Raw genomic sequence first — 20,593 nt, 5'->3', positions numbered from 1 at the left:
TTTTAATCAACAGAAGCTGATGGTGCCCCTAGGCATTTGCCTATGTTTAGGGCCAGCTCTGGTCACAGCCTATGGGGTGGGGGGGAGAATTCGCTGTGCAAGTGTGCGATCGCATGTGTAGCAGAGCTGCACAAACTGATTTTGTGCAGTTTCTGCTCAGCTCAGGACTTACTCTTCCTGCTGATCAGGGCCAGAGCTGACATCAGACACCCTTCCTGAAAACACCTGATCCCACCTTTGTTTTTCTGGACACTCCTGTAAAACGGGCAGTTGCCACCAAAATGGCCTCTTCCTGTCAATCACCTTGCGAACGCCTGTGCGTTCAGATTTTTCACATGAGCCCGTCACAGGATGCCGATTCCTGTAGCAGCGGTACGTCGCGCCTGCGCATTGCGGTGCATATGCATGCGCAGCTCAGATCTGATCATCCACTGTGCGAAAACGCACAGCAGTGATCCGGTCTGAATTACCCCCAGAGTGCCTGCTATCTTGACATTGTACAGGATTGCAACAAAGTATCTGTTGTTCTAACACTGTTTCCAGTGTCATATTTGCTTTACAGCTGTACAGTCAAAATAATGTGATTCAGTTTTCACATCTGAGATCTTTATTACCCTTTAGATACTTCAATATATTTAATTTAGTATAGGGTTCATAATTCATTCACACATATCAGTGTCATATTGTCCTCACCACATTGGGGCTATTTTTCCTTTTTACTAAAATGATTTGTGTTAATGTGAGAGGTGCGGGGGGGGGCCTGCGAGTGCGTGTGGTGGTGCCTGCTGCCGTGCAGGTGTAGACTCGGTACTCACCAGGCGCCGCTCGCTCTCACCTTCAGGTACCGGAACCCTCAACGGACCTGGAAATCTTCACTCGGATCCGGACACGGCGATTCCCTCTCGGAGCTGACCGACGACCGAGCTGAGGAGAGAATGGTCTACATTAAAGGGGGTATCGACCCTGCTTCCGGTGGAACAGGGGATACCCCAGGGGTGGCTGCGACCTTCACCGGCTGGGTGAATGGTCATCACCGGCACAAAGCCTCAGCTACCCAGCTTTCACACACTCGCGCTTTCGCACGTAGTGTGATGAAAGGGATTCTCACGTCCGTGAGCAATCCTAACTCCGGCGCTCGGGGACAAACAAGGGACAGACGTACACGGATGCTACTCACCGTCACAAGTCTTGCACTCCGATCTTCTCCACTTACAGGTCCCTGTAAGGAGGCAAAGAGAAACAGCCGTGCAGGGCCTAACTCTGACCTAGTGTCACACCCTATACTATCTACAACAGCAGAGCCCTCAAACTAGCTCTGTGGGTGTGGTGCAACACAACTATGCACAACTTACACAACACATACACTTTGCCCTGCACGGTAACAACATATATCACACTATCGGAGTTACAACATAAAACGGTGCTGTCCCTTTATCTACCCGACTCAGAACACCCAGCAGTGGGGACCGCACAGCTCACCCACCTACCGTACTCTCAGGGTGGCCTGAGCCTAACGCCCAGTGTCACCTTTACTCACCTCGGGGAAAACACTGCTTCGATGGGCCTAGCGCCCCCTAACTGTCCACAGGCCGGAGGCCTGGCTTTGCCCACGGGCCTAGCGCCCGCCTACCTTGCTGCCCGTTGGGTGACCTGGGCCTTGTGCCCAAGGTCACCTTATCGTACCTATTTGGCCAAAATCCACTAGGGCCTAATGCCCTCTAATGCTCCCACAGGCCTGGTGCCTGACCGTGCCCCTCGGGCCTAATGCCCGCCTAACTGCGCCCACAGGCCGGTGGCCTGACTATACTTATGGGCCTAGTGCCCAACCTGCGCCCAGGCCTAGTGCCTGCCTATGTGCCCCCACGGGCCGAGAGGCCCGACCAAATGCCCACGGGCCGGGAGGGCCTGACTGTGCCCACGGGCCTATTGCCCGAACACCCGGTGGTCTAGGGAGGGGCGGGTACAGGGGCGCCTGATAAGGGCCTACCTGACCCGCTGGGAGAGGCACCAGGGGGGAGCTTCGGCAGCCCTTTGCTTCCCACCCCTGGTGACCCCTCCGGCGCTGTTCTTCTTCAATCTTCGGCCGCTGGCCCGTCCTGGCCAGCGGCGCCGCCGTCGTCGTCGCGCCGCGTCCAGCCGCCGCTGGACATCTTCTTTCTTCGTGCTCTTCTGCGCGCCCGCTCTCGTCCACTCCCGCCCGTTTCTTCTGCCGCTCTTCGGCGCGGCCTCCCCTTCAGGCTCCCGCCCGGCGTCTGACGTCAGACGCCGGGGGCGGGGCCTATGACGCGGCGAGCGCCGATTGGCTCGCCGCGCCTGTTCCTGATTGGCCGGCGCCCCGCGAGCCGTGATTGGCTCGCGGACGGCGCCGGATTCAAAAAGCCGCGGGCGGCGCTTCTCATTGGCGGCCCCAGCCGCTCTCCGCCGCCGACAGCCTGGTGCAGGGAAACATCCGATCCCTGCACCAGGCACCCGCCGCCGCACACTCCGCGCTGGGGACAGACAAGCTGCCCCAGCGCTGTCCCCAGCTAGGGACCACAACATGGATGTGCCCACAGGGCACATCCTTACATTTCCCCCCCCTTTTTCCTTTGTAGTCCCTACAAAGTTCCTCACGACTTCCATTGTCCGCGGGTCAGGGAATTCCGAGGTCCTTCCGGCGAGGTTGTGTTCAAGTGTCCAGCCCGGACAGGCTGTGACCCCACATCCTTCCACCTCCAGCTCCGGGTTCCTCTTCTTCGTTCCTCCTGACCTCCATCGGTGGATCCTCTGGGGAAGTGGCATCTCCTCACGGTCGCTTGACGCTGGCCACCAAGGGGAATCTTCCTCCACGGGGACAACAGTCACCCACTCTTGGCCTCCGATATCGTCTGTGGCTTCGTCCCTGTCTTCCGGGTGTGGTATCGACCACCACCCAACAGCGGAATCCTCCGGGGCATCCGTTTCCTCCCGGGCAACAGCCACCACATGTCGAATTTCCTCGTGGGGCATCTCCAAAGGTCCTGTCTCTTCCTCTGGAACGGGTCCTCCCACGGCATCACAGTCCTGTCCCCGTACGTCGGTCCATCTCGGCACTCCCGGCAGGTACTCTTGCTCCAGGACTATCTCCTCCTCTTCACGGAGGGCATTCAACTGGGAGCATGACTCCACCCGATCCTGCCAGTCACTCTCGTCGGCGCTTCCGATGCCAGAGTCGTCCTCCATCTGTTCTGGGAGGGATTAGTCGGCGGACAGCTCACCGTAGTCCGAGTCCTCCTCCGATATCTGGACTGGGGTATTACTTTCCTCCTCAGCGTACTTCTTCGCTTCCGCTGGCACCTCTGCTTCCTCAGCGTACTCTTGCGCTTCCGCTGGCATCGTTACTTCCTCAGCGTACTCCTTCGCTTCCGCTGGCATCGTTACTTCCTCAGCGTACTCCTTTGCTTCCGCTGGCATCTCTTGGTACCCAGGACACTCCTGTTCCGCACGTCCTGGTCGTGGACGGTTCCATCGCGGGGAGATTCCGGACGTCTCAGTCACTGGGTCTTCACGCTTTTCTTCGCAGCGTGGCCTCTTCACCTCCCAGTCGTCCACCTCCGCCTCATGCGGGAAAGGATTCTGCCTTACTGGGGTCACTTTCTTGGGACAGAGTAGGCCTGCGGCATCTTCCCAGGGGCACTCACTGGCCGCATGTCCTGGTCGTCGACACTTCCAACAAGGGGGGGCCACTGCCACCTTCTCCAAGACGGGTTCCTGGTCCACCTCCTTCACTGGGGAATCTTCACCCGTTGGTTCCGGCTCAGAGGAAATGGGCACCTGCGAACTAACTTCAAGCAAGGCCTTCCGCTCCATTTCCCTGGTTTCCTCCTCCCATCTCTGGGCGCGACCATCCGCAATCATCCGGTCTTCATTCCACGGACAATCGGGAAGCGCATGTCCTCTCGCCTTGCAGAGCGCACACACAGGCTCTGCAGCCACCCGGTCCCAAAGCTGCTGACGAGACTCCGTCATCTGCTTCACCGTGGCCTTGTAGTCCGTCCTGTTTTCCGTCCATGGGCATTCCAGGAGCTGATGTCGGGGATCTCCACAGCTTTCACACCGGGAATCAACCTCGTCTTCGCTCGACTCTTCGTCCCAGGGACAACTGTTGTGCTCATGCCCGTAGTTTCCGCAGAGCAAACACCAGGACTCCTTCTTCGCTTGGCCCTTCTGACGTCTTCGGTCCGCTTCCTGGACCACCTTCTTTGGGGACGTCTCTCGCCAAGTACACTCGCTGGCAAAGTGCCCTGTTTGCCGACATTTCTTGCAGGGCGTCACAGCGGCCTTCTTGCGCCCCTTCTCCCGGCGCTCTTCTTTTTCACGCTGGACCGACCGCTGCACCATCTTCAGGATGTCTGCCCCAGACACCGTCACCCAGTCGCTCTGGTCCGCACACGTCCGGGGGTGAGTCTTCTCCGGAGCCGTCCGCAGGGAGGTCTTCTTGGTGGCGTTCCACATCGCGTCCGTGATCCGGTCTCTTTGATCCTGCCGACTACGCCAAGTGTGAGAGGTGCGGTTGGGGCCTGCGAGTGCGTGTGGTGGTGCCTGCTGCCGTGCAGGTGTAGACTCGGTACTCACCAGGCGCCGCTCGCTCTCACCTTCAGGTACCGGAACCCTCAACGGACCTGGAAATCTTCACTCGGATCCGGACACGGCGATTCCCTCTCGGAGCTGACCGACGACCGAGCTGAGGAGAGAATGGTCTACATTAAAGGGGGTATCGACCCTGCTTCCGGTGGAACAGGGGATACCCCAGGGGTGGCTGCGACCTTCACCGGCTGGGTGAATGGTCACCACCGGCACAAAGCCTCAGCTACCCAGCTTTCACACACTCGCGCTTTCGCACGTAGTGTGATGAAAGGGATTCTCACGTCCGTGAGCAATCCTAACTCCGGCGCTCGGGGACAAACAAGGGACAGACGTACACGGATGCTACTCACCGTCACAAGTCTTGCACTCCGATCTTCTCCACTTACAGGTCCCTGTAAGGAGGCAAAGAGAAACAGCCGTGCAGGGCCTAACTCTGACCTAGTGTCACACCCTATACTATCTACAACAGCAGAGCCCTCAAACTAGCTCTGTGGGTGTGGTGCAACACAACTATGCACAACTTACACAACACATACACTTTGCCCTGCACGGTAACAACATATATCACACTATCGGAGTTACAACATAAAACGGTGCTGTCCCTTTATCTACCCGACTCAGAACACCCAGCAGTGGGGACCGCACAGCTCACCCACCTACCGTACTCTCAGGGTGGCCTGAGCCTAACGCCCAGTGTCACCTTTACTCACCTCGGGGAAAACACTGCTTCGATGGGCCTAGCGCCCCCTAACTGTCCACAGGCCGGAGGCCTGACTTTGCCCACGGGACTAGCGCCCGCCTACCTTGCTGCCCGTTGGGTGACCTGGGCCTTGTGCCCAAGGTCACCTTATCGTACCTATTTGGCCAAAATCCACTAGGGCCTAATGCCCTCTAATGCTCCCACAGGCCTAGTGCCTGACCGTGCCCCTCGGGCCTAATGCCCGCCTAACTGCGCCCACAGGCCGGTGGCCTGACTATACTTATGGGCCTAGTGCCCAACCTGCGCCCAGGCCTAGTGCCTGCCTATGTGCCCCCACGGGCCGAGAGGCCCGACCAAATGCCCACGGGCCGGGAGGGCCCGACTACATGCCCACAGGCCGGGAGGGCCTGACTGTGCCCACGGGCCTATTGCCCGAACACCCGGTGGTCTAGGGAGGGGCGGGTACAGGGGCGCCTGATAAGGGCCTACCTGACCCGCTGGGAGAGGCACCAGGGGGGAGCTTCGGCAGCCCTTTGCTTCCCACCCCTGGTGACCCCTCCGGCGCTGTTCTTCTTCAATCTTCGGCCGCTGGCCCGTCCTGGCCAGCGGCTCCGCCGTCGTCGTCGCGCCGCGTCCAGCCGCCGCTGGACATCTTCTTTCTTCGCGCTCTTCTGCGCGCCCGCTCTCGTCCACTCCCGTCCGTTTCTTCTGCCGCTCTTCGGCGCGGCCTCCCCTTCAGGCTCCCGCCCGGCGTCTGACGTCAGACGCCGGGGGCGGGGCCTATGACGCGGCGAGCGCCGATTGGCTCGCCGCGCCTGTTCCTGATTGGCCGGCGCCCCGCGAGCCGTGATTGGCTCGCGGACGGCGCCGGATTCAAAAAGCCGCGGGCGGCGCTTCTCATTGGCGGCCCCAGCGGCGTCAAGTTTAAAGCGCCGCCGCGCCGCTCTCCGCCGCCGACAGCCTGGTGCAGGGAAACATCCGATCCCTGCACCAGGCACCCGCCGCCGCACACTCCGCGCTGGGGACAGACATGCTGCCCCAGCGCTGTCCCCAGCTAGGGACCACAACATGGATGTGCCCACAGGGCACATCCTTACATTAAGGTGCATTTAATCCCTTAATCTGCTTTTTTGTAAAAAGGCTTCCCGAGTGTCTCTAGAGGTGTGGTTATTTTTTAATAATTATAGAGGTTAGGGTTGCTCACCATTGTTATGCTACTGTAATTATCAGCCCACATATTATTCACTGTGAACCATGTGATATGAAGCAGCACATTATCTCAGTTATAGTCAACTCCCATATACAGTGCTGCACAAATGGTGTTTAATATCTTTACTGTTAGTGTAAATGTCACAATAATATACAACAGCATCCGCTGCTCTGCTGTATAACTCCCGCTGACGGCCGCAGCGTGGGCAGGAGCTAATGCCGTGACTCCTGGGTTCTCGCCTTCCTTCCTCCGTGTAGTGGTAGTAGTTTTAACAGTTGCCACCGGCAACAGAGGTGTTTTGGGTTAGTGTCCACAGTCACGGATATCAAAGATACCATGCAGGATAGGTATACATTAGTATTTAATACACAGATAGGTTCATAGTTTTTTCATACCTCCCATCTGTCTCGATTTTGGCGGGACAGTTCCCGTTTTTCACGGTCTGTCTCACTGTCCCACCCGCGGGTCGCAGTGTCCCATGGGTGGGGGGGGGGGGGCAGTTGGGAGATCTCCCCCTGTCACTCGCTGCTCTGATCAGAGCAGCGGTGAATAGATGCTGTGCGCATGCAGGTGTCCCTCCTCGGCAGTCCGCAAAGTTGGGAGGTATGGTTTTTTCAACATTAACTGGAAAGCAGCCCACAATCGTTCCACCGTTGGCTTCCTCAGGGCTCTAGCCTGAGCCACTACTTCCGATTCTATAAATCCCAATGTTCATCTCGTCATTGGTTCTGGGACCTGTCAGTCAATTGTCCCTTTCTTTTGGCTTCAATCCATCAAACCTTTTTTCCTCTGTGTGGATTCTGATCTTATACTACTATGTGTATATATATGTTAGAATGGATAATGGACTTATGCAATCCTTTTGTATTTAAATATTTAACTTATTTATTGTACCAGCCCAACATAAATTTTTAATCAGTTCCTTTCTTACAAACTCCTATTAATTAGATCATATTAGGGCCTTCTATTAATTTCCATGAATTACCTGGATATTATGCATGCTTCAATAAATGACATTAACATTTTTACATCCCCCATTAGTATTATTTGATGTGGCCAATATCAAATGGCATTTTTAGTTTGACACAAATCCAGAGATATTTTTAGGTGTATGGTGTCAAATATACTTGCCCAAGAATTTAAATGAAGCCACCTCCTCAATTGGCTGGGGAGGCTGGGGAGTCAGCTTGTTCCCTGTGTCCCCTCTCAATCCGGCTCTGCAGCTGCAGGCACAGCACACAGGGCCGTAACTACCTGTGGGCGAAGTATGCGTTGCACACAGCGCACTTTAGGTGAGAGCGCAATGTGCGCTGTGACCCTGAATGGCCGCCCTGTCTGCTGTAGGCAGCGGAGAAGAGTTCAGAATTCACCGCTGTGCTCATTGGTGTATTCAGGGCGTGGGGGCGGGGGAGCAGAGAGAGAAGAAGCACCCTGTTGTCTGCCTCCCCTGCCAGGCTTGACTAATCAGCCTAGCAGCTCCACCTCTTACATTCTGCTCGGCCAGATAGCAGTTAGGGAGCTGAGGGAGCTGTGCTGGTTCCTGGACGACGACCGGCACTGGTGATGTAAGGGACCCCGCTGCGCTGTGGAGTCAGGTGGGCGTCAGCTGGGAGCCAGAACCCTGGAAGAAGAGGCAGCGGGCAGTTGTGGGTGAGTATTGATGGGGCTGGGAGCGGTGAATGCAGAGCCGGCATGAAGCGTTCAGTGACGGTATGCATGACAGGATGGCGCTGGGTTGTTCCGTTGCGCCAATCTATTTTTACATTTTAAAAGGCCCTTGGGAAAGAAGCCACGGTAATTTTATTTTGGGGAGACGGAGTGCTTTTACACAGTCTCATGGGGCAGCGCGATCATTCTACAGCGCCATAGAGATGGACGAGTTTACAGGGAAACTGCTGCAGCACTTATCTCCTCCCAGCAGCTCCAAAGAGTGACAGTGAGTGTGACTGTGTCAGTGCCATGCGGAGCAAAGGACAGAGGGGGAGCAGAGGCCGAGGGTGGACGCAATAGGTGCTGCCTGACTGGCAGGTAAAAACAAAGGTAGAAGCACAACAGCTGGTTAGATATCACAAATGGTATTTACTGTATAGGGGAGACATGCCATGTTAGATAGATAGATGCACACACACACATCGTGTTACAAAAGGCTATATAGATCCTGTAACACGGTGGTGTGATATAAGCCTGTGAGTATGGGGTCTTTCATCACCTATATACACCAACACAGCATAAGAAGTACAAGTCCTTGTAGTTATTACTGATCTTTTATTATTATTATTTTTTCTTTTTAATTGTAAGTTTTCATTTTTGGATGCATTTGGAAAGATCTGGGGAGGGGACACAGTGCCTGGTTTTTTTTTTTTTTTTATCCCTAATTACATTGCTGTTACTATTATTTCATTACATACTGTACACTAGTTTAGCATCTGTGGTCTGTTGGGAGGTAATGTCAGTCACCATTCAGCTATGTGACTGACAAATTCCTATGACCTCTGATGCTGCTGATTCATTAAAGCAGTGTTGTAACTAGCTGTATGTGCTTGATGAGGGGGGAGGTAGAATTAATTTAAAAACATTATGCGCGGGGGGGGGGCGCCGATGCGGTTTCTTGCACACATCGCTAAAATGTCTAGTTACGGCACTGACAGCACACGTCTACATAGAAGAAACTGAAAGTAAACTACAGCTCCCACAGCAAGGGCTGCTGGGAGCTGTAGTTTAGCTCAGTTTCCTCACAGCGCTGCTTTGTGCCTGGCTCGTTAGTCAGCCGCGACAGCTAGTAGAGTCTGGAGCTTGTGCTCTGTTGGCTCTATGGCACTGCTGCGCACAGGTAGGGGGTGTTAGGGGTATTAAACAGATCATTGAGGTGCCCCCTCCAATCTGGCACACAGGTCACATGACCCCCTAGTCCCCCGTAGTTGTGGCCATGGTAGCAGGATATGCCTGGCGTGAGTGAGCTGACAGGTCCCATGCAATTCCATTAGCGTTGGGTGTCTTTTTTTGTTGAAACTGCGTATCCCATAAGTACAAATGCCCTCTTGTACTCTAAGCTCTTGGCCCCTAAACCCTACAGTATATACAGTACCTGCTTCCATCTCTTTTTCATTCCAAGCCATGGGCTCATACAGGTATGTGAGATACAGGTACCCAGCCTTTTTCCCATTCTCCTGCAACCTACTTTCTTTGCAGTTTATGCCAATTACCCCTCTCGTTTGAATGTATTGGTTATTATATGTATTCGGTTGGGATGCTTGCGGTCAGAATTATTAATATTATTGCGATTATATGCTCTGCATTGCATTCTGTTTATTTCCCTTGCAAACCTTTAATAAAAATTTATGATTTTAAAAAATATGGAGAGGTTTTTTATAACATAGAAAAACAAATGCACACAGGTCTATATTTTAGATATCCATTTGTACTAAAGATTTTTTAATGTATTCTGTACTCTGATGTCTTTCATGCAGAGTAGTTGCATAAAAATGACAGATCAGAATAAAGGGCATACTGTATCTACAGTACAATAGCACAGGGTGTGCAATGCACACAAGCCCAGACCAGGACAGTCCATAAAGGGCACAAGTCGACACATTTCATAGAGGATGCAACCACCACCTCTGACATGGTCGAATCCTATGTGATTGCGGCCTCCTCCTCTACCCCCTGGCATATTAAGGAGGTATTAAGTTCATCTTTGATTTCCTCTTGCTGGTTTGGCCCAAGGCTGTGATGAACAGTAGTTGTCAGTGACCACTGGAATCAATACCCATTTTGTACCCCAGAATTATTATTAATCTTTATTTTAGGGTGCCACAAATGGTCTGCAGCATCCTACTGAGCTGAAACAACAAGACAGTAAATGGTGAAAAATTGCAATACAGTAAACAAATAATGCTACAATTAGTAACACAGCAGTTGTTAGTCTGAGTGGGTAAGGGGTGCAGGGGTTTATTTAGTGAAAGCTGAAACCTGTGCCTATTAACATGGGAGCACCCAGCAGGATTAGAATGAATGAGACAGGTGTGAGGGCACTGAAGGAGTTGAGTCAAGGGTCAGAGTGCCTAAGGAGGCCGTGCTCAGTCTAGCTGATGAGTAAGCATTATAGGTTGTAAGAACAACAGGGAAGATGGCCCTGCTCATTAGACCTTACAATCTAATGGAAAGGGGGCAGACACCAAGTAGACACATAGGGGATCTGATGACAGGAGGTGAGAGTAGGCGATATGAAGGATAAAAAAAGAGGGAGGTAAACTACATGGTAAACACAGGTAGGTTTTCGATGAAAGTTTGAAGCTATTCAGACAAGTGGACAGACTGATAGAAAGAGGGAGATCATTCCAGTGGGGGATATGGGGGAGGGGGGGTGCAGCACAGGAGAAATCTTGGATTCAGGAGTGAGATGTGGTTACCAGAGGGAGAACAGGTGACTGTCATTTGCCGACCAGAGAGAGTGGGAGGGAGTATGAATGAAGATCAGGTATGACATATTGGCCCTCATTCCGAGTTGTTCGCTCGCAAGCTGCTTTTAGCAGCTTTGCACACTCTAAGCCGCCGCCTACTGGGAGTGAATCTTAGCATAATAAAATTGCGAACGAAAGATTAGCAGAATTGCGAATAGACACTTCTTAGCAGTTTCTGAGTAGCTCCACACTTACTTGGGTGTGAAAAACCGCTACCGTTTCTGGGAAAAACGCGGGAGTGTCTGAAGAAACGGGGGAGTGTCTGGGCGAACGCTGGGTGTGTTTGTGACGTCAAACCAGGAACGAAACTTACTGAACTGATCGCAGATGCAGAGTAAGTGTGGAGCTACTCAGAAACTGCTAAGAAGTGTCTATTCGCAATTCTGCTAATCTTTCGTTCGCAATTTTACTATGCTAAGATTCACTCCCAGTAGGCGGCGGCTTAGCATGTGCAAAGCTGCTAAAAGCAGCTTGCGAGTGAACAACTCGGAATGAGGGCCCATATGCACTGCAGGAGGGTCAGATATAACATGTGCAGAGAGAGTTAGATTTGGGTGGGGTGTATGCAAACTGAAATCTAAATTGCAGTGTAAAAATAAAGCAGCCAGTATTTACCCTGCACAGAAACAAAATAACTCACCCAAATCTAACTCTCTCTGCAAATGTTATATCTGCCCCCCTGCAGTGCACATAGTTTTGCCCAATTGCTAACAAACTTGCTGCTGCGATCAACTCAGAATTACCCCCATAGGGAGCAGTGGGGTTGGAGAGGTTCTTGTACATAAGGGTGAGGAGTTTGAAGCAGGTTTTGTTTGGTTAGGATTAGGCTGCGTGCGGAGGGTTAGTAGACTGCAGGATGGGGGAGTTAGGTTTAGGCACCACTGGGGGGATTAGGGTTAGGCTGCATGTGGGGGGGGTTAGGGTTAGGCTGCAGTGAGGGAGGGTTAGGGTTAGGGGGGCATTGTGGTAGGGTAAGTATACTTACCTTGCCCATGTTGGGATTCTAAGCTGCAGTCGGTCTTCTGACCACAAGCATCCCAACCGATGACATTTCCTACCCAATGCGATCTGTATTGTAGAACTGTGAATTCCATATACTTTGGGGTAGATTCAGAAATGCAGAGCTGAACATATCTTTCAAATAAACTATCTAGCCCATTGGAATAACGTGTCTAGATTATTTGTCAGTTTCTGTCTCATTACTCATGTAAGTGAAAATTGTTTAACCACTTGCCTGGCATGGTCGCATCAGATGCGACCATGCCTGCAAGTGCGCTATCTGACCTGGTCGCACAGGATGCGACCAATCAGATAGAGAGTGTTAGCAGCGGCAGGGAAGAGAAACTTCCCTCCACTGCTGCTGTCAGAGGGACCGGAAGGTCCCTCTGCCTCCCTTCACTCTCCCGCACTGATTGCTATGCTGCCGATCACTGATGATCGGTCAGCATGGCAATATCCCCCCCCCCCCCCTCCAGCTGCTTCAGACAATGGCATCCGCTGGGGAGTATAAAATGAACCCTCCCAAGCCACCCCCAGACACCCCCCCCCCCCCCCTCCCTGTATACCTGCAGGCTATCCCAGCTTTCAAAATGAAAGCCGCAGTCGACACAATGTTCCGATGGTCACAATGTTCCCGATCGATGTTTCGATGTTTGGGGGAAACTATTTGTAAGGAAAAAAATTCCCTTTTTTTAACTAAAATCATTTGGGATAGGGTTAAATTCATGTTCTTCACCTAATTCACTAATTTAAAAAAAAAACGACAATTTTGGAGCGGTTTTCGGCAAAATAAATCATCAGTTAAGTGGTTAAAGCCCAAATTTTAAAACACAAGTAAATAATTAACTCAATTTTAGTGATGGTATAATGTTCATTAAGCTGTTGGTGGACATCCTCACACACTCTATTTAGGGTATAAGGAGTTTATTTTTTTTTATATAGTTAATTGCAATATGTTAAAATGAATGATTACATACTACTGTATATGTCGTAGATGATTCTGCTGCAGTTTAGGTACTTACTATATATGATTATTGTCTTCTCTTTGAATCCATTATTTAAACTGACATTGTTAAATATGTTGTTTGTGTATTCATTAGGGTTAAGTGAAATGACGTTTGCTGCATGCTGCTTAGCCTCATGATCAGGATGCAGAGAATAAATGTTCTTTATGTGCTAGTAGATGCTATTGTGTGCACATTCCTATCTGCACACAATGCTGTACTGTAACTTTAGGCATAATGTAACCAACATCTTTCTTGCAGTCTTAAAATACTATTAATGCCAATGTAATTGTGTTTCTCCAAACTATTTGTATTTGACTTAAACGAACACTGGGTAATGTGTTAAATTATCAATTGTTCAGGTTGATACTGTTCACAATATAACTAAGAATATACGCATATTCACTTATATTGTCTCCATAGGAATTCAACATTATTTTGGTATAATAAACATCCTTTATTGTCTGTTCCTGTTCTAAATTCAACATTACATTGAGTTGGTAAACAATCATTATAGTCTGTGTGTATATCAGATTAAGCAGTACTCTCAAATAACAATCATCCCTTCTTCATTCCTTGGTTTACAAATATCAGTTAAATGTTTTAGCTTGCAAAATATTATGTTTTGGTTTTTTTGGTACATTTGTTACATTTTTTCAACTTATTTTTTAAATAATTCTTGTCTAAACTGGATTCTGGAGTTTATTTAAACACTTTCTGTGCTGCTGTACAGTACAACAGGTTCCTGACTGCCATACCTAATACATTTACTGAGTAACTAAATGTTACAGATAACTATTTGCTGCTTTACTTGTCTCACGTTTACCAGAGTGGAAATTATTAGTACTTGTTGCTGTTTGTTGAGTTCTTTTTTATACCGTAGGTGCTACTAATCTTTAGATGAATTTGATATTATTAAGAGGGTATTGCACAATATATGGGAGTAGAGATATAAAAACTTTTCTGTGATACAATTGACCCAAATTCAGCCTAAAACTGTATGACCATGCAAATCTCTAATTTTCCAATGCATAGGAAATACATAATAAATGCGTAGAACAATAAGCTATTATCCAACAATGATTTACCCAGTCTGTGTCTAGCTAGACATTTTAAAATCTCTGTTGCAGAAAGTTGTTAAAAATACATTATATACAGCAGCTAATATAACAAACATTTGTCTTTAGGTTCATAATATCACTACCTGCACTATGCCTGGTACCTTCCCATCTAAGATAGTACATCTACAGTATGTGCACTTTAAATAACTAAGTATGGCTACACACCAGGATGATTTGGCCTCCATTCATCGATTTTGACATGTTGTACTATCGATTATATGGAAAAAGTGCAGAATCGTACCTGTTTTGACAACAATTAAAATGGATGCCTATCCTATGCGCGCCCCGCCACTCGTATGTCAGATTGGGGATTTTACCTACTGCAGTAAAGATTCGTCAATCCGACCTTCGATTGGGTGCCGATCGTGTACAAATTGTGTGTGTTTTTATCTCCAATCATCGTGCGACCATCGTGTGATCCGCACTTTGAGTGGCATTTCCTGGACACTCTCACCCACCGCTATCTTCTCAAGCATCCTGCAGGCTTCAAGCGCAGCAGTAACCTTCTTTTTGGATCCCATCACAATACAATTGCATCCTGGTATGTGTACTACTGCTCTCCTATGCCCTTGCTGCCCACTGATGCCACTGATATAGTGATATATGGCCACACTGGCCACCAATGTTACGTGACCACTGTTTGCTATTTTTATGGGGACCCAGGCCCCTGATTGCGTTATATATGGCCGCACTGGCCACCAATATTATGTGACAGACATTTCTGTGAGTTTCCTTTAATAAAAAATTAACAACTATAATGTGGATGAAAAACATTAAATGTGATGTATGTAATAAGATTTTATTAAAACCTTAACATTTTAGAATATATCAACACACTATAACTACATGAATTGAACTAACTAAACTACATGAACAGAACTAACTAAACTAAAATTAACTTACCAAATTATATAAGTCAACATAAAAAAACTTTTTTGGGAAATTTACAAATATTAATGATTGTTTTCCTTTCTCCCAATATAAATGTCTCTGGCACTGGCAAAGGAGCACGAGTCTGTCGAAGGATTTATTGATAAATATCGTGAGTTCGAGTGTCTTAGCCGCACAAAATGCAAAGATTACAGTAATAAAGTGAAAAGGGCCAAAGCCATTGAAGATTTGGCAGACCATAGCCGGGCATTTCATCCGGATGCCAATCTGGATTGGGTGCTTAAAAAAATTAAAAATTTACGCAGTCTTCCTAAAGGAACATGAGAAGATTGAGTCTTCAAAGAGATTGGGTGCCGGAGCCGACCACGTGTATGAGATCACCCTCTGCTATTACGAACTCCTTACGTTCACCCTGAGTCAGGAGTCACAGAGGACTGCAGTCGTCCTAATGGTGGGGAGCGAGGCAGAGGACATGCTGCTCACTGTGGATGAAAGTTCGCAGCCAGTTTCGGCAAGTAGAGACACAGTATTTAAAAATGTGCTTGTGCAATGTTCAAGTTTGTTGTTACAGGAGAAAAGGTGTAGTCCACTCTACTTTATCTAATGGATTCCTCCTGCCAATGGACAGCACCCACTCCGTTAAAATAGGCCATGTACCGGTCCCTGACCTGTTTAGCTCGTGCAGTCCCCCTATACTGTTGTGCAGGTGTTTCCATGGAGGATATCTGCACTACATCCTCTGGCAGATCTGGGTCTTCTTGTGGTGCTGTGCCGGTAGCCCTTTTCTGTGTGACTTTGTGGTTGAGTGAATTGTGCAGGACACAGCACGCCGTGACGACCCAGTCTATTTTGTCCACCCTTAGGTTGATGGCAGTGTGGAATATGCGAAAGCGGTTGGCCAGGATTTCTCTCCACAATATGGCGTACCCTGGATAGCCTGTAGTTGAAGATCCTTTTGTCGTGGTCTAGGCACATTTGCGCATATGGCTTCCTGATGTGCTCAAGCAGGGCGAATGCCTCGTCTGTCAAGAACACAAAACTTAACCCATGTTTTGTTTCCTTGACAGACGGCAAGTGAAGGGTGTTGAAGGTGAGTCTCTGGTAGAATTTGGTATTCTTTAATGTGCCACTATCTGAAGCATGCCCATTACTGCCGACATCCAGGAAGATGAACTCGTAGTTCGCATTAACCACTGCCATCAGAACGATACTGAAGTAGCCCTTATAATTGTAGTAGTAGGAACCACTGTTGACAGGCTGGGATATGCACTAAAAGGGTGTTAATCTGCACAGGATATAATATAGTATTTTTTAATCTTATAGTTTTACAAAACCAACATTAAGCCTCAATAACAATTGGTTCAGCAATAAGTTGGTGGTGTTCACAGAAGATAGTTAAATGAACTATGAAACAAAGATATGACCTTCTATAAGAAAAAAAGGCCAAAAGCAACTATGTGTCTTTTCCAGGGCACACTTGAAAATAATATGAAAAAATTAATTGATTAAAATTACATTTTTATTGGTATATACTTTAAAAAGAAGGAAGCAGACATTATATATATTTTGATATAAGCACAAATGCTATAATCCTAGGCGATAATGTATTGGTAGGCAAAAATATACAATTCCTTAATCCTCATAATAGATTGTCTACCCTTTTGATGGGGATTAATTGTAAGAATCGTTAGCTCATGTTGGCTCAGCGTAATTCAAATGCTGTCTATACTGAAAATTGTGTCTGGAAAAGACGGACTACTGCTAGAGTGTGGATGAACAAACTACCTATGGTACCTGGTATTCTCTGGTGGTCTCCCTCCTAGGTACTAACCAGGCCCTGTAGTGTATAGCTTCCAAGATCGGACGAGATTGGGTGCACTCAGTGCGGTCTGACTGTAGGTAAATATGTTCTAGTACATAACATCAATTCCAGCACATTGTTGTTAAATATTAATTAAATTGAATGTATAGAGCCGTGCAAATGCTGATTGATTGATTGATTGATTGATTGATTGGATTGATTGAGTGAGGTGTATGTATATACTGATGTGATAAGATCAGTGATCTATAAATCCAAAGTAATAATGAAAATGAAAAGGCTGGGATATGCAGACATGTTTGCCGTCAATGGCTGCTCCACAATTCGGAAAATTCCAACGCTGGTCAAACTCCTCTGTGATGGCTTTCCACTCTTCCACGCTGGTAGGGAACTTAAATAAAAAAGAAAATACATTTGATTAGTAAATGTTTCTCTTTTTTGTCCCATAGCATCACAGTGCCGAGCCAGAACAACCTCCGACTCCGGACCTCTCTCTATTAGCGGAGTCTCCAGGCTCATCGAAAGAACCTGCCACTACACCCACCCCGCCACAACCACCCTCTAAAAAACTGCACTGCAAGGGCAAGAAAACAGCCACAACAGAGGAGGAATTTATGAGCCGGGCAGAGCATGTTCTAAGAAGACCTCCTGACCAATATGATGCATTTGCAACCTATTTGGCAGATGGTTTATTCCAGCTGGCTCCAAACCAGCAAATGGCATTTGAGCGACTAAGCAGCGAGCTCTTGTTTCAAGGGCGTTTATGGCGCCTTAAAAATGACAGCCAAATAGTTGGCCTTAGACCTTTACCTAAAACAGCAGAGCCTACTCACCCATCCTCCTGTCTGAGTGCCTCCTCGCCCCTTGCTGCAATGACCCCCTTTCCACCCCTTCATCATTTGCTTCTCCCACAACCCCCTTACCAGTCCCTTCCTCATGCCCAGATCCATCACCACCCATACCAGCATCCTCCTCACCACCTGCTCATCCACCCAGCTGCAGCCACCTGTATAGGTCATTCCTGGAGGAAGACCAGGAGTCTCCTCTTTTTGAAGACCTATGAGCACGTATTCCCCAATTTGACCTTTCCTAATAGGTATGGAGCAGTATGACAGACGGTGTCTCTGGAGCAGATATCTCAAGGCCCATGCCCACATGGTGCATAGTGCAGATCAATGGGGCTGGGCCCATTGCATTTGCACTTTGCACCACGTGTGCATGTGCCTTTGAATATCTGTGCCAGAAGCACCATCTGTCATACTGCTCCATACCTATTGCGAATGGTGAAATAGGATGAAACAAAATGTTTACATAGTTTTATATATTTTTGCACTTTTGTACAGTTTTATACAGTTGCTATAATGCTTACCTCATGTTTCCGCAGTAATCAGCCAGTTTTACCATTCGCTCAGGTATGGAGGGGTATGAGATACGCTGTTTCTGGCACAGATATCTAAAGACCCATGCACACGTGGTGCATTGTGCAGATCAATGGGACCAGGCCCATTGCATTTGCACTTTGCACCATGTGTGCATGTGCCTTTGAATATCTGCGCCAGAAGCACCGTCTGTCATACTGCTCCATACCTATTGCGAAAGGTAAAACTGAATGATACACAATGTTTACAAAGTTGAATCTATTTTTGCAAACTTCTATCTTTCATAAAGAAAAAAAATATTCCAAGTGTGTTAAACAACAATCAAACAAAATAAAATAACAGTTTAAAGTATTAATAAAACAGATTTTCTATTTACAAAAAGTGTGTGGTGTATTTTTGCTTACCTTGCAATACTGGTACTGCAGCACCTTTATGATTGCTTTGTACATCTCCGCGATGATGAGACCCAAAGCTTGTGGAGAGATGAGGGAATCAAACTTTAGGTCAGCCGGAGACCGTCCTGTTGTCAGAAACCTCAGGGTCACCACCAGCCGGGCCTCAGCAGGGATAGCCATACGATACTTGGTATCTTGCTTCTCTATGTTCGGGGTCTCCAGACACAGCAATTACCGGAAGGTGGCGTCATCCATTCGCAGGAAGTTGCGATAGTCATCAGGATTGTTCTCCATAATCTTCATGAGTAGCGGCATGTGAGAACGAGTATGACGACTCAGTAGCCACTGCTTCGTCCAGCATGATCTAGCTCTCCTACGCTGGGCTCTCTCACGCCTCAGCCTCAGCAGAGCGTAGTACAGCAGGTAATCTTGCTGGTAATGATCCATCACTACAGAATGCATAATGGACACAGGAAAAGCACACTTTGCAATGGCAGGCAAAATAAAGCAGAGCAAAATAGCTATGTCTAGCATTCAGCAGGTATACACCAAGCCTCACTAGTCACAAAGCACAAATGCACAGATCTAAAATGGCTGCTGCTATTTATATCCCCTCAGCTATTCCTGCCGATTATTTAAATTTCAAAGGCCAATCTGCAAGATGTACTGTGTAAAACACAATGCACCGGATCCGACGCTCTAACGACCATCGGAATTGGATCATGATCGTTTGACACAAAATCACAATTTTTAATAAATCATGAGCCTGGGACTGCCGGGAGCTCGTTCTGGTATGTAGCCACCCTAATAAATAGCTCTACATATAATAATAATAAAACTGTAAGGGTACATAGAATTTTTTTGAGATATATACTTCTAGGGACTGTTTATGAACTAAGGAGATGAAAAAAAATGGGAGGGATTTTTGACTATTCGTTCAGGCATCATGCAAAAGCTACTGGATGAATTTGGATTGCATTTTAACTATTGTATATCTTAGTGACCTAGAAAGAAACTGAGGCATGTATTATTTAAATGTGACATCATGCAGAGTGGCAATAAAGGAAAAAACAGATGCTTGACACTCAGCAGGTGCAGTATGTAGGCTCCTCAAGTCCAAAATGACTACATGTATTTAAATATATATATATATATATATATATATATATATATAGCACACCCCATATGCAAGGAGTTATATATGTATGATTATATAAACACATCAATAAATACAGATATAGATCCAACTATACTGTATATCAATCACTAATAAGGCAGGTTATCTTGACTCATGAAGTTTCAGTTAACACGTCAGTCCAGTAGATGGCGCACCAAGACAAATATCTCAGTACATGCTATGGTTCCACACAATGCAAGTAGATAGATATAATAAAGTCACTGGTCATGGTAGGTGGAGTAGCAACGGATTTTTGATCTATAAGATTATATTTGTTTTACTAAAGTGAACTTAACTGGACTGTAATATTGATTTCCCTTATGCAGCTTTATGTGGCTTGCTCACACATAAGGAGGTCAATCCTGTGATTGGCGTGATCCCAGGATTCTGGCCCAAAAATGTTGGGATTCACGGGATTAGGTTGATCATGCGCAGTTTTGCAGGGCAGCGCTGAGCACTATAACACTTGGCTCAGATGATGCCCAGCTGTGCAGCCCAGGTGGCAGCGGGGTATTTGAAGCTTAGTCTGGCAGCCATGGACACACTGACCTCACCAGCGGCATTTCAAATGGTAGTGCCAGCCGCCAGCCAATCGGAGCTGGTGGACTGGCAGCAGCGGCTCCTGATTGGCTGCTAGACTGCCAGTTCTGGCAGCCAGTGCTACATTTGAAATGCTGCCAGCACTGTCAGTGTGTCCATGGCTGCCCGCCTAATAGTAAGTATGCAGCATACACCTGAATCCACCCACCATCATTGCTGTCTACTCCCTCCCTCCATCACTGTTTCCTGCACCATTTCTTCCTTGCCCCATACACCCACCGTCCCTCCCTACT

General features: G+C 48.2%; 1 pseudogene; it reads right to left on the bottom strand.

The window, feature by feature from the left end:
• Window positions 1–16,772: 16,772 nt before the first annotated feature.
• On the bottom strand, window positions 16,773–16,891 carry LOC134912819 (5S ribosomal RNA; annotated as a pseudogene).
• Window positions 16,892–20,593: the final 3,702 nt, after the last annotated feature.

The sequence above is a fragment of the Pseudophryne corroboree genome, chromosome 4 (genome assembly GCF_028390025.1).
Source record: "Pseudophryne corroboree isolate aPseCor3 chromosome 4, aPseCor3.hap2, whole genome shotgun sequence".
NCBI lineage: Eukaryota > Metazoa > Chordata > Amphibia > Anura > Myobatrachidae > Pseudophryne > Pseudophryne corroboree.
Note: the sequence above shows the minus strand (reverse complement) of the source record. Positions and strands in the feature narration are given on the sequence as shown.